The sequence below is a fragment of the Excalfactoria chinensis genome, chromosome 22, assembly GCF_039878825.1.
Source record: "Excalfactoria chinensis isolate bCotChi1 chromosome 22, bCotChi1.hap2, whole genome shotgun sequence".
Lineage (NCBI taxonomy): Eukaryota > Metazoa > Chordata > Aves > Galliformes > Phasianidae > Excalfactoria > Excalfactoria chinensis.
The window spans coordinates 542,838-554,297 of NC_092846.1; positions in this window are offsets into that span (position 1 = coordinate 542,838).

The following is an 11,460-nucleotide window of genomic DNA, read 5'->3' on the forward strand; positions in this document are numbered from 1 at the left end:
AGACCTTCTGCAGCTTTTGACTCTCTGTTCTTCTCCAGACAGTTTTCTTCCCCCCTCTGATCCATCTTCTCCCTCTCTGTGATTCTCCATTCCAAACAATGACAGTAACTACTACTTAAATCTCAAGAGACAGAAGGTGTCTCCATTCAAATCAAAGGTTAAATCATCACATTTTTTTTTTCTTTTTTTTTTTTTTTGCAAAGCCAGGATTTCACCTTAAATCACACTCTAGAAGAAAGAATAAACATGCTATGTGGGGTAATACATGATTACCCTGGCTTATTGTGCTGAATGTATGGCTTCCCTTAGCCAACAACCTTTATCCAACTCATACATCAAGTGCCTTTTCATTTGCCACCAGTTATTGTTCCTCAATTTGTGTTCACTGAGCTCTTAAATTACTATTAAAAAAAAATAATCATAATCTCCTCATTGTCTCCCTTGAAGATACAAAGAACAATCCAGGAATAAACGGATATTCCCCTTCGAAATGGTTCATTGAGTCAGAAGCGAAGCTCGGCCTCACAGAGCCCAAGTGGATTGCAGAGACTGCTGCCTGCTGAAAGCAAAGACTTCATCCTAGAGGAAACCAACTGCTTGTTCTCCAGCAGACTCTCATCCAGCATTGCCCAGAGCCTCCTCACCCCAAATCTCCCACCTTTTGGAGCAGTCAGCACCAAAACTTAGGATAAGAAACTCGTACAAATGCACATCCTTATGCAAGCAGGCATATGCCGAACAATTTAAGGGCCATCAGGCAGCCATGCTCCATTTGCAGACTGATCATCAATCCACTGAGCTCTGCAAAACTTGTGCTGGGTGCTTGTTTACTTTGAGAAATCACAGTTTTCTGTGTTATACATGGGGTGGGCTCAAGCACAGTGATGCTGGCAGACGGGTACTGGCTGCAGAGAGAGCTGTCCTTTCCATAAGTTTGTTTTAATTATCCCCCCAGGATAGCAGAATTTTTCCTATCCTTGTAATAAATATGTCTGGACTGTGACCAAGGTAAAGGAGAAAGGATTAGTTACTAATCTTTTCTGATAGAGAAGACCGAGTTAACAAGTTTATTGATTTTGATAAATACAGCTCTTTCTGTTGCTGCCTTGCTTACAGAAATACAAACATATATTTAGATAAAGTGCATGCTGCCAATCCAGTGTGCTGTGACTCAGCAGCATCCCTCACGCACAGTAGGCCAAACCACTCTTGGAAAGTCTTGAATTCAGATCATTTGCTCCCACCAAAAACACCACTGGAATATGCGATCCCTTTGCTAAATGTCTGTGAAGCACTAATTGGTGCGTATTTCACTCCTAACAAAGCACATGAGAAGCTGAGCAGAGCTCAAAGGCAGCTTGCTCTAACCTGCCTCGCCACCGGGGACGTGCTTGCTAGGAATCGATGGCATAATCCATTTTGCTCTGTCTCGCAATACACTCTTACATTTAAGCCACAAGAGCATTGTAGTTTTGATGCCAAATTAGTGCTGGCACAGAGTATGTGCATCACCTGCACCTGGCACTTCCCCTTCACAAACAAATCCCTAACTGTACTCCATTTGGCATCCTTTACAATCCAGAGGTTATCCAGAGTTTAGCTGCAGCTTTGACATCAGTGTTGAAGCACCATGGGAATTTGGTTTCCAGCCTGACATAACACAAAAAAATTACCTACAATCTACAGATCTACAATAGATCTTTAAGCATATATTACTACCAACCCTAACAGAAGAATATGCATGATTAATTGTGTGATGGCCATATGTACATTCCTATATTTGTGTGTGTGTGACAGCTCTGGTACAATATGAAGTACAATGGTACGATCCAAGTCTTTACATAAGCATATTCTTAATTAGCAATATACTTTGTTCTTTGTTTATCCATCTAATTGGTCTGTCATTAGTTTTGGTTTCATAATCTGGTGACAAGATAAGGTTAGAAAGAACTTATCGCTTAGAAAAGTAAACAGCAGATAAAGGTTAGTGAAAGAGAAATCAATGAAGAGATTAAGGCATTTCTATGAGTCACCTAAATGAGACAGTTACGAAGGGAAAAAATATAGGTGTCATTATAATGTAAGTAAAAGAGTAGTTGGTTCCATGTGGCATTTTTTATTCTTTTCCCAGAATGTGTCTACATAAGGCTCTTTGAGCAGTGAACTCACTGGAGGAGTGCAGACATTAAAGCCACTCTCCCAACAGACGCATCAGAAGACCAGCAGGGCTTCCAGCAAAACTAGACCCAACTTTCCTGTCCGTTCGAAAGCAACCGTCGAGCAGAAACTAACACAAATATTTAACAATCTTTCAGGGTTTCTTTACGCTTTGCAAAGAAATCACAGCGTGGTAGAATTTGCTTTCTAAAAGCTGTGCTTTGAAGGTCACCTTAAAAAAACTCAGGAGAATGCAAAGCATGGAGCAGAGACCAAAATGCCTTAAAAGGAACCTTCCCAGCCATCAATTCAGCCCTTGCTATTGCTGGCAGCCACATAATAAAACCTATTCATAAAGCTCAATTTTAAACCACGTGGGCTTCTTGCCTCCACTGCTCCTGCTGGAACCTGTTCCAGGACATCACTTTCTCCAAGTTTCAAGACCTGCTAATTTCCGGACTCTGTTTATTGATGGCCATTTTGTAACCACTTGGTCCTGGTCCAGCCTGGTCCCTTGGTTCTCCTCCATGCTTGACACAATGCTGGGCTGCCCTGCCTGGGGACACCGTTGTGTTCATTCCTTTCTGTTGGGCAGACCATGATGAGATCTGGGTCCCACTGAGGTCACTTGCAGATATAGGGCAAGAAGTGGCTATTCCAAGGAGGAATTTGGAACAGCTGCCTTGGCTTCCTGCTCTGGGCAGCCTGCTAAAGAAATCCTAGAGGAAAAAATGCATGAGGAAAACTGAGGTCCCTTGGTTTGCTCAGCCCAGAGAAGCAGAGATTGAGGGAGGCCTCATGGTGGCCAACAGCTCCTCATGCCCCACAGCTCCTTCACAGTTGTCTACAGCTCCCTCATGGAGGTCTACAGCTCCTTCATGGTGGTCTACAGCTTCTCATATCCTACAGCTCCTCATGGCCTACAGCTCTTCATATCCCACAGCTCCCCCATGGCAGCCTAAAGTCCCCTCATGGCAGCCTGCATCTTCCTCACAGGGGAGGAGGGGGGCAGGAGCTGATATCTGCTCTCTGGGGACAGTTTTTGAGGGTCCTCTTCTCAAGTCATCCCAGAAAAGCCCATCCAGCCTGCTCAGACATCTTGAGAAAGAGGCAGAGAACCCCTCCAAGTGTTGGATTAGGCGCACAAAACCAAGAATTATCCTTCACATCACGAAGGGGAAACATTTCTCTGAAAGGCAAGCTCCAGGTTATACTGGTACTGCAACACCGCACATTCTCCTGCCCTCAAAGGAGAGAAGAGATCCTGAGATAATGAACAGAGTCAGCTGTCATCCTGGGAAAGCAGAGGAGACGAGACCTTGTAGGTTTTACCTGGATATGTCTTCCCAGCCAGGTTCTACACGGTGTGGAAGTGTACAGCCGGAGAGAACAGTATTCATCTCCTCCAGCAACATCAGAGCAAAATCTACATTGCCTGCTCTCCCGTAGGGTTTTACAATGAGACTTGTGCCTGGCAGTGTGGCAGCTCTCTGCCTCTCCGACATCACGCAGCTCTCCTTCCCCACTGCAGGGGTCTGAGCAGCGTTGTCAAAATCTGCAAGAGCTGGGAATAATTGGAGACAAAGACCCGCAGGAAACCAGAGCAGCTTCAACAGCAACACCTGTGTAAACAGAATGGAATTAGATTTATGTAAGAAAATCTTGTACTTGATTTTTTTTAAAAGGATTTTTTCATTCCTGGATTGTTTTAATCGTGTGTTTTCTTATGTGTCAGTGTTTAATGACATGACTTCGGTGACAGTACATAACACGACATGCCACTCCACGTTAATGGTGACAGAATGAAATATGACACATCAGCTCCTACTCCTGCCATGTCATAATGTGACAGAGTGTGCCATACTGAAAACGCAGCAGTCAGTACAGATTGTGCTATTATTTTGACCATTTCCCACTTTATTTTTTAAACAATTAAGGCAGCTTCTGGTTGCTACTAATTGAGAGGAATTTTTCTAAGGTGCCGCCTGTTTGTGCTGTAATGAAAAGATGACACTTCAAACAAGAAAAGAAGACAAGTGCTTAGCACGCTAATTAGAGCAGAAACTATTTTCTACATCCTAGGAAGGTGACTTGGGCTTAACGCTGAGCAACACTACAACCAGCTCCTGCCATACAACGTGGCACTCTCACCTCCATTTGAATATCTCCAAAGCTGTTTGCAAACACTAATGAATTTAAAGTGTGTATTCTGTGTTCTGTCTCCTTCTCAAAGCTGCAAAGTGAAAGGAGTGAGGAGACAAATAGGGATGAGGAGGGTGAACCTAAAAATGGATTTCCCAGGTCATTAGAATGGACTGCCCAGGGAGGTGGTGGAGTCACCGACCTTGCAGGTGTTCAAGGAGCGATTGGATGTTGTGCTGAGGGACATGGATTAGTGGGAGCTGTTGGTAATAGGTGAATGGTTGGTCTGGATGATCTTTTAGGTCTTTTCCAACCTTGGTGATTCTATGATTCTATGGTTGTGTAAATTCTTGTCACCTAAATCCCGCTGCTGAACTCAGTCGAGACTGGAAGTTGGGAAAGGGCAGCAAATACAAAGAATGGCAGAAAAAGTCGAATCTATTACCCAGAGCACGGTGCACTTTACCCTGACCTTCCTTACTTGCTAACCTGGAGTGTTTAAAAATACTTTACACAAATGCCCCAAATATTTGTTTCCTTTGGTCACTGCTAACTGGTCTGTAAAATGTGTGATTATGCCACTTTTTGTGACAAATTTAGCCTATGGAGGAGAGGCTATATTACTATGTACTGAGGAAAATCACTGTTGCCTTTTTTACAGCTCCTAGGTGGTATTTTCAGAGCTGCAACTTTTCCTTCTTTGTGTGCAGGACAGTCTTGTATCAGCTTGTGTGGGTGCATGTGGTGACTACGTAGCTCTGAATCCAGCCTTCTTCCTAGCACAGTCAGTGGTATGAAACACTGATAATGGGGATTTATCCCACATTCCTGTGTCGAATTACTCCAGCATGGATAGCTGAAGACCAACTCCTTTCTTACAGCCAACCCTGCAGGAGCTGTGTCTGGCACACAAGCCTGGAGTGAGGTGATGACCCAAAGATCTTTTCTTGCTTCCTATCTCTTGGCTGTCAAGTCACTGATCTTTGGATCAATGTCCCATTTTCTACCCTGAAACTTCTAGAAGACCACCACAGATTCCTCTTGTCCCATGACAGAGTAACAGAAGTGTAACACGTGCCGCCCACGTGGCTTTGTGAACAACCTTCTGGTCATCATCCCCCATGTTTAAGCAGGTGCCACTTCTATAGATTGCAGAGCTTCTGGTCCAGAAAACTGCTTCTTTTTCTATGTCTGGACCCTGGGGAGGAGGACCAAAGTGTTCACATCTGAGAAGGGCCTCAGGCAGTAAGGACCTGAAGGCTGAGAAATGCTGGAGCTTGTCTAAGTACCACAGCCTGAGAGAGTTTTTCCTCTACATCGATTTCCTTTTATCTTTTCCCATAAATCAGGCTTTTCAACTCATATCCTTTTCTGTTGCTTTCCTCTTAACACTCTCCAATCCATCAACCTCTCTGTGATGCCAAATGCCCAGAAAAGAACGCCCTGTGCCATTCCTGGCTCAACACAGCTGTTGAAGAAAAGGACTGAACTCCACAGCAGACTTTGAGTTGGGTGACATTTCCAAACACTTGATAATAGAAAATTTCCAACCCTTCCCATGTATAGTATAGGTCTGTAACAAAGCTGATGGGAGCTGTTCGGTGTTCACCAGGCAGATAAGACCTAACACATCAGCAGCTGTTCCATAAATGCAGATATTCCCAGCATTATTTTAGAGCACACCTTCATCCCAAACAATGCAACTGATGCAAATTCATACTGACATGCTGATATATCAACATTCTATATAGACATCTAATCTACATATTTGCAGTCACGACAGATTCAAAAATTGATATTAATAGTATAGTTTTATGGTATCTATTAAATGGATTACCCTCTCCATCAGGAAGCTGTGTGTGACAGCATATTCTCTTGTGAACCAATACGAGTGGGGCTGGGAGTGGGAGAAGTCATTTAGAAAGAGTGTTCTAAATGTCAAGCTTGTCATCTGTGTTATTAATATGTCATGAGTGGACCCAAGGTGATGCTCTCTGTGAGATAAACATTATGAATGGAATAAGCTGTATGTACAATTAATATTCCTCTTGATACATCGTTTGTATGTGTTTTAGAGAGGTTGTAAACAGGAAAAGCTTGCTTAGAGATGCATGAATTAAAGGGAAAGGAAGTAAGATGAGAAAGAAAAAAGAAAGGGAGAAGGAACAATCAAATCTGTGTATGTGCTGATGGAACTGGTGGAGGTGACAGCCAAGCCGCTTTCCATCATCTACCAGAGCTCCTTGTTGACTGGTGAGGTCCCAGAAGACTGGAGGCTTGCCAATGTGACTCCCATCTACAAGAAGGGTTTAAGGAGGACCTGGGGAACTACAGGCCTGTCAGCCTGACCTCGGTGCCACAGAAGGCTATGGAGCAGATTGTCTTGAGGGAGACCACATGGCAAGTGCAAGACAACTGGGGTATCAGGAGCAGCCAGCATGGGTTCACAAAGGGCAGGTCCTGCTTGACCAACCTGATCTCATTCTATGATCTAGTGATCTGTCTGGTGGATGAGGGAAAGGCTGTTGATGTGGTCTACCTAGACTTCAGCAAAGCCTTTGACACTGTCTCCCACAGTATTCTCCTGCAGAAGCTGGCAGCCTTTGGCTTGGACAGGTACAGCCTTGGCTGGAGGGCCGGGCCCAGAGAGTGGAGGTGAGTTGAGTTAAATCCAACAGGTGACCTGTCATGAGTGGTGTTCCCCAGGAGTCGGTGCTGGGTCTCTATAGAGACCTTATTGCTCTCTATAATTACCTGAAGGGAGGCTCTTGTAAGCTGGGGGTCGTCTTCTTCTCTCATGTAACTGGTATAGGACCGGAGGGAATGGCTTCAAGCTGCACCAGGGGAGGTTCAGGCTGGATGTTAGGAAACACTACTGCTCTGAAAGAGTGGTCAGACAGTGGAATGGGCTGCCCAGGGAGGTGGAGGAGTCACCAAACCTGTGGGTGTTCAAGGAACGTTTGGACGTTGTATTGAGGGACACGGATTAGTGAGGGCTGTTGGTGATGGGTGGATGGTTGGACTGGGTGATCTGTGGGTCTTTTCCAAACTTGGTGATTCTGTGATTATGTGATTTGTGGATGGTGATATTTCCTGAAGTAAATAAGAAGAAGCAAGCAAAGAGAGAGGCTTGAGAACAGCCTTAGACAATTAACCTGCTAATTATCTCTTATGATGGAAGTATGAAACCATCAGTCTTGAGAAAGGAGGGGGGCTTTCCAGGAGGGTGAAGGGTGAGATAGGACACACACAGAGCTGAACACAGGCAAAACAAATAAATCTGAGCAGAGATGCAGATTTTCCATCTGGGTTTGTCTGCCCTTAGAAAACTTGCAATCTTCTTGCATTTAACTCTGGGACTGGTTTTGTTTATAGCCAGACAATAAAGCTGGAGGATCATTTTGGCCTTTTCTTGGGTGATGGGTGCTGTATAAAAAGAGAACAGCAAGTTGACACAATCTAAATAAAAGATGAAAGGCAGCCAGTGAATACAAAAGACAGCCAGCAAGGCACCCAGGTAACAAAGGTATAATGAGCATATTGTATGCAAGGAGCAATGCCAGCACAGGGTGGCCTCTCCTCTATCTCATGCCCAAGGAGCCCTGTGGAGATGTGTGTGAATGTCAACAGCTGATAGCCTGCTATCTCCCACCAGAATTAGTTCACACCAATCTAGTCATGGCATAAGTCATGGTCACAGTGAATTTTAAAGGCTGTACAGACACGGATATCCAGGAAAGTGGGAACAAGAATGGGAAAGGATCGTGAAGATGCCTTCCATCTCTCCTTATCACAGAAACCTGATTTCTCTATAGAGGGTTCAAAGTGTCTATTCCCCACATTTCCATGCTACAGAGATTGATATTCACAGCACAAACAAGCAAAGCACCAAAAAAAGCTGTAAGTATAAAGTGTCACAGAAAGAAAGACCAGCAGTGCCTCCCAAGTTTGTCCATCCCCACCACAACAAAAACACACATACATGGGAACTGTCTTGATCAATTCTTTTTTCTTTTTTTTGTTCTTTTCTTTTTTGAGAGAGAGAGAAAAAAAAACACACACATCAGAACACAAAGAGAAAAAAATAATGGCAGGCAAAAGCCTGCAAGAGATCAAAAGCTTCTTTATTCTTTCAGTCCTCCCCAAGGAACAGCTTTGGGATGTTACAGCCAGAGCCATCATTGTCCGAAGTCTCATAGATGCTTCAGCAGCACCGACTTGATGTGATACAGGATGGGATGAGCATATTCCACTCCCCTCCTAAGAATGTGTCAGGGCTGCTATGGAGTATTGCTGGCAGCCTTTTGGGACAGCTGCTGGGTCTGTCTCTCATTTATTCCTCTGCTAACAGGGACTGGTCCTTATTTGCTGAAGCTTCTCCATGCTTCAACAGCACATGCAACAAGCTGAAAGCTCTGCATTTGTAAGGAGACAGAGATGACAGTGAAGAAAAGGCCTCTGGTGATTGCTCCTATTTATCACATTGGTTTCTCTGCCTTGCTTATGCCAGGCTCTGCTTCTGTTAATGCAGAATGAACTCCTTGCCTGGAGTGGGGCTGGGCTGCATGCTTCTGTCTTCCATTCATTCCTGCTTTGCAACAACCCATATTTCTTTCAAAGACAGGATGGAAGCAGAGCCTGAACCTCTCTGAAGATGAACATTGCAGAAAATTGAGGTGGAAAGGAGGGCTGGGTGCAGACTGCACCCGTACTGCACTGATTTGTGCATGAATGTGCACACTTGTGTGCATATCTGTGGTTGGGCTAGTGATCTTAGTGATCTTTTCCAGCCTCAATGATTCTATGGTTCTATATCCTTTCTTCAGCAGCGTGTGTTGGTACTTGACATAAATCAGACTCAGCAGCTCTTCCTCATAAATCAAACCTGTTACAAAGCCGCGTGCAATGGCTGGGAGTTTTTCAATCAAGCTTGATGAACATCAGAGCTATTATTGCAGGAGGGAGGTGGCTGTTGTAACTTCATACAAACCACGTCTTTGTGGCAATGCTAATGAGTCACGAAGCTTATACTGTTAAAGATGTTGTTGCAAAATGCTCCCAGAAGGATGCAATTAAGAAAGGTTGGTGATAATGGGCATTAGAGAAATGTCTGAACGGCTCTCTACTGGGTGGTAAAAGCTGCTCAAGCAGGCGTGTACCTGGGTAGAGCTGCAAGGATCCAATGTGCTCTCTGCTCATCACCTCTTGCCCCAAACTTGTCTGGTTTGTGGTTTCTATGGTTGCCACTATAAAACACTTTCTGATCTGTATCTCCTGTGCATGCACAGCAGCCACAAGACTTACCTTTCCACCACAGTAGCCCTTAGCAGTTGGGTAGGCATTTTCAGAGACATTAGCTCTCTCCATTGACTTGGGACACAAGATGTTCTTGCTCTGGTTCCTCTCTTTTCACCAGTTCTGATATTTCTTCATCTCTCAGCCTGTCAATAGCATGTTGCTGCCATTAAGGCAGCTGTGTTTTCATCCTAGCTGAATTCTGACACTCTTGAGTTGCTCAAGCTGAAGGCAGTCCCTGCTGAGAAGAGCATATTGCCACTGCCTGAGTGGGAAAGGCAATGGGAGTCCATTAAGAAGGAGTCTCTAACCCAAAATCTACAATAACAGCTTCAGGTTTCTAAGGTGGATTTGTCTACCAGTTATCATTATTTTGGGCTCCCTCTGTACTCTCAGGAAACTTCATAGCTTACAGCAGCTGTACTGATCCAGAAACACTAGGGATTAAATTCCACTATTTCTCCCTGCAAACTGAGGTTTGGATTAGGCGCTAAAGGAATATCACTCTTGATTCACGAGGGCAAAGTCTTAATTCCTCTGCCAGTACAAACATCTTCCATAAGAACACTCCATTCACTGAACTGCAGTAACTACAGTTGCCTTCTCTCCATCTTGGAGTTAATTCACGCATCATTTAGAATCCTTAAGCCACAAAGGTATTCCCAGATAGCGGCTCAATGGCCTGTGTGCTGCAGGGAAAGCAGGCCACATATCACACAGACACACACTGCCAAAAGATACGAATCTTCTAACATCAGCTTAGGACATGGCTGAACACACCACCAAAGGATCAGGGAGAACATAATTTACGACACGCACCATGCCATGCCTGCAGCTGGTGATGAAGAAACCATCTGTGTTTATCTTCAGTTCACCTTCACCTGTGGCAAAGAACTATTTCTTCATTCCTAATATGAGCTACAGCTTTCCAAAATGTTTTCTTTAAAGCAGATATTAAGGACGAGGGGTTAAAGTTGCCACTTTCTGTCTATAACACAGTGCAATATAACCAGAAGCTAAATTACAACAAGCCAGACAAAAGGGCAATGAGTCTCTGCTAGTCTTGCAAAAAATTGCTCAGGTGCACTAATGCATCTTCTTGAGCAATGTCTCCTCCAGCAAAATTCTGCTTGCTGAGGTGGTTCTTAATCAAAGAAAGAGCTATTATCTGTGACACGACCAGGTATTTGATGTTTCCCCCATCATCAGCGGAGGAAGGAGAAACGCTTTGCCACAGTGTCTAGAAAAAATGCTGTAAACCCAAAGATTGAGGGCTGAGAGGACACTTGTGGAAATGAGGGCTTCTTCCTCTCAAGAAGTTCCTGGGGAAAGGTGACCAGGAGAGGAGACAGGCACACAACAGACCCCTTCAGGCACTACCAAAGCAGGCTGCTACAAACAGGGATGACCCTTTAAGTAAATCCCCCAGCCTCGATGAGATTATAATTCAGTGTTAAAGAGAGCTGGGCAGATCTTCAGTTGGACATGAACCCAACACAGATGATACAATTTCTCCCTCCATTCCCCTCCTAGAGAAGGATCCTGGTGGATCTCCAGGTAACACAGCAATAATGCATGCAGGAATCATGCAGTGCCAGTGAGTGTGTACAGCCTCCCCTACAAGCAGACATGGGATGTCCCTAGAGCTTCCCCATTGCAGCTGTAGGGAGAATTTAGACACAGAGTTGATCCAGTTCCTGATTTTGCCCCCCAAAAGCTGTTCTTCTATATGGGAACCAGCAATCAGTATTCATTTGTTTTCTTTTTTTGTCAGCTCTTCCTTCAGCATCCAGCATTTTCCCAGCCAGAGCTCCTGTAGGCAGGCAGATAACGCAGCGCCCAGCACACCAGGGACACGAGTGCCTG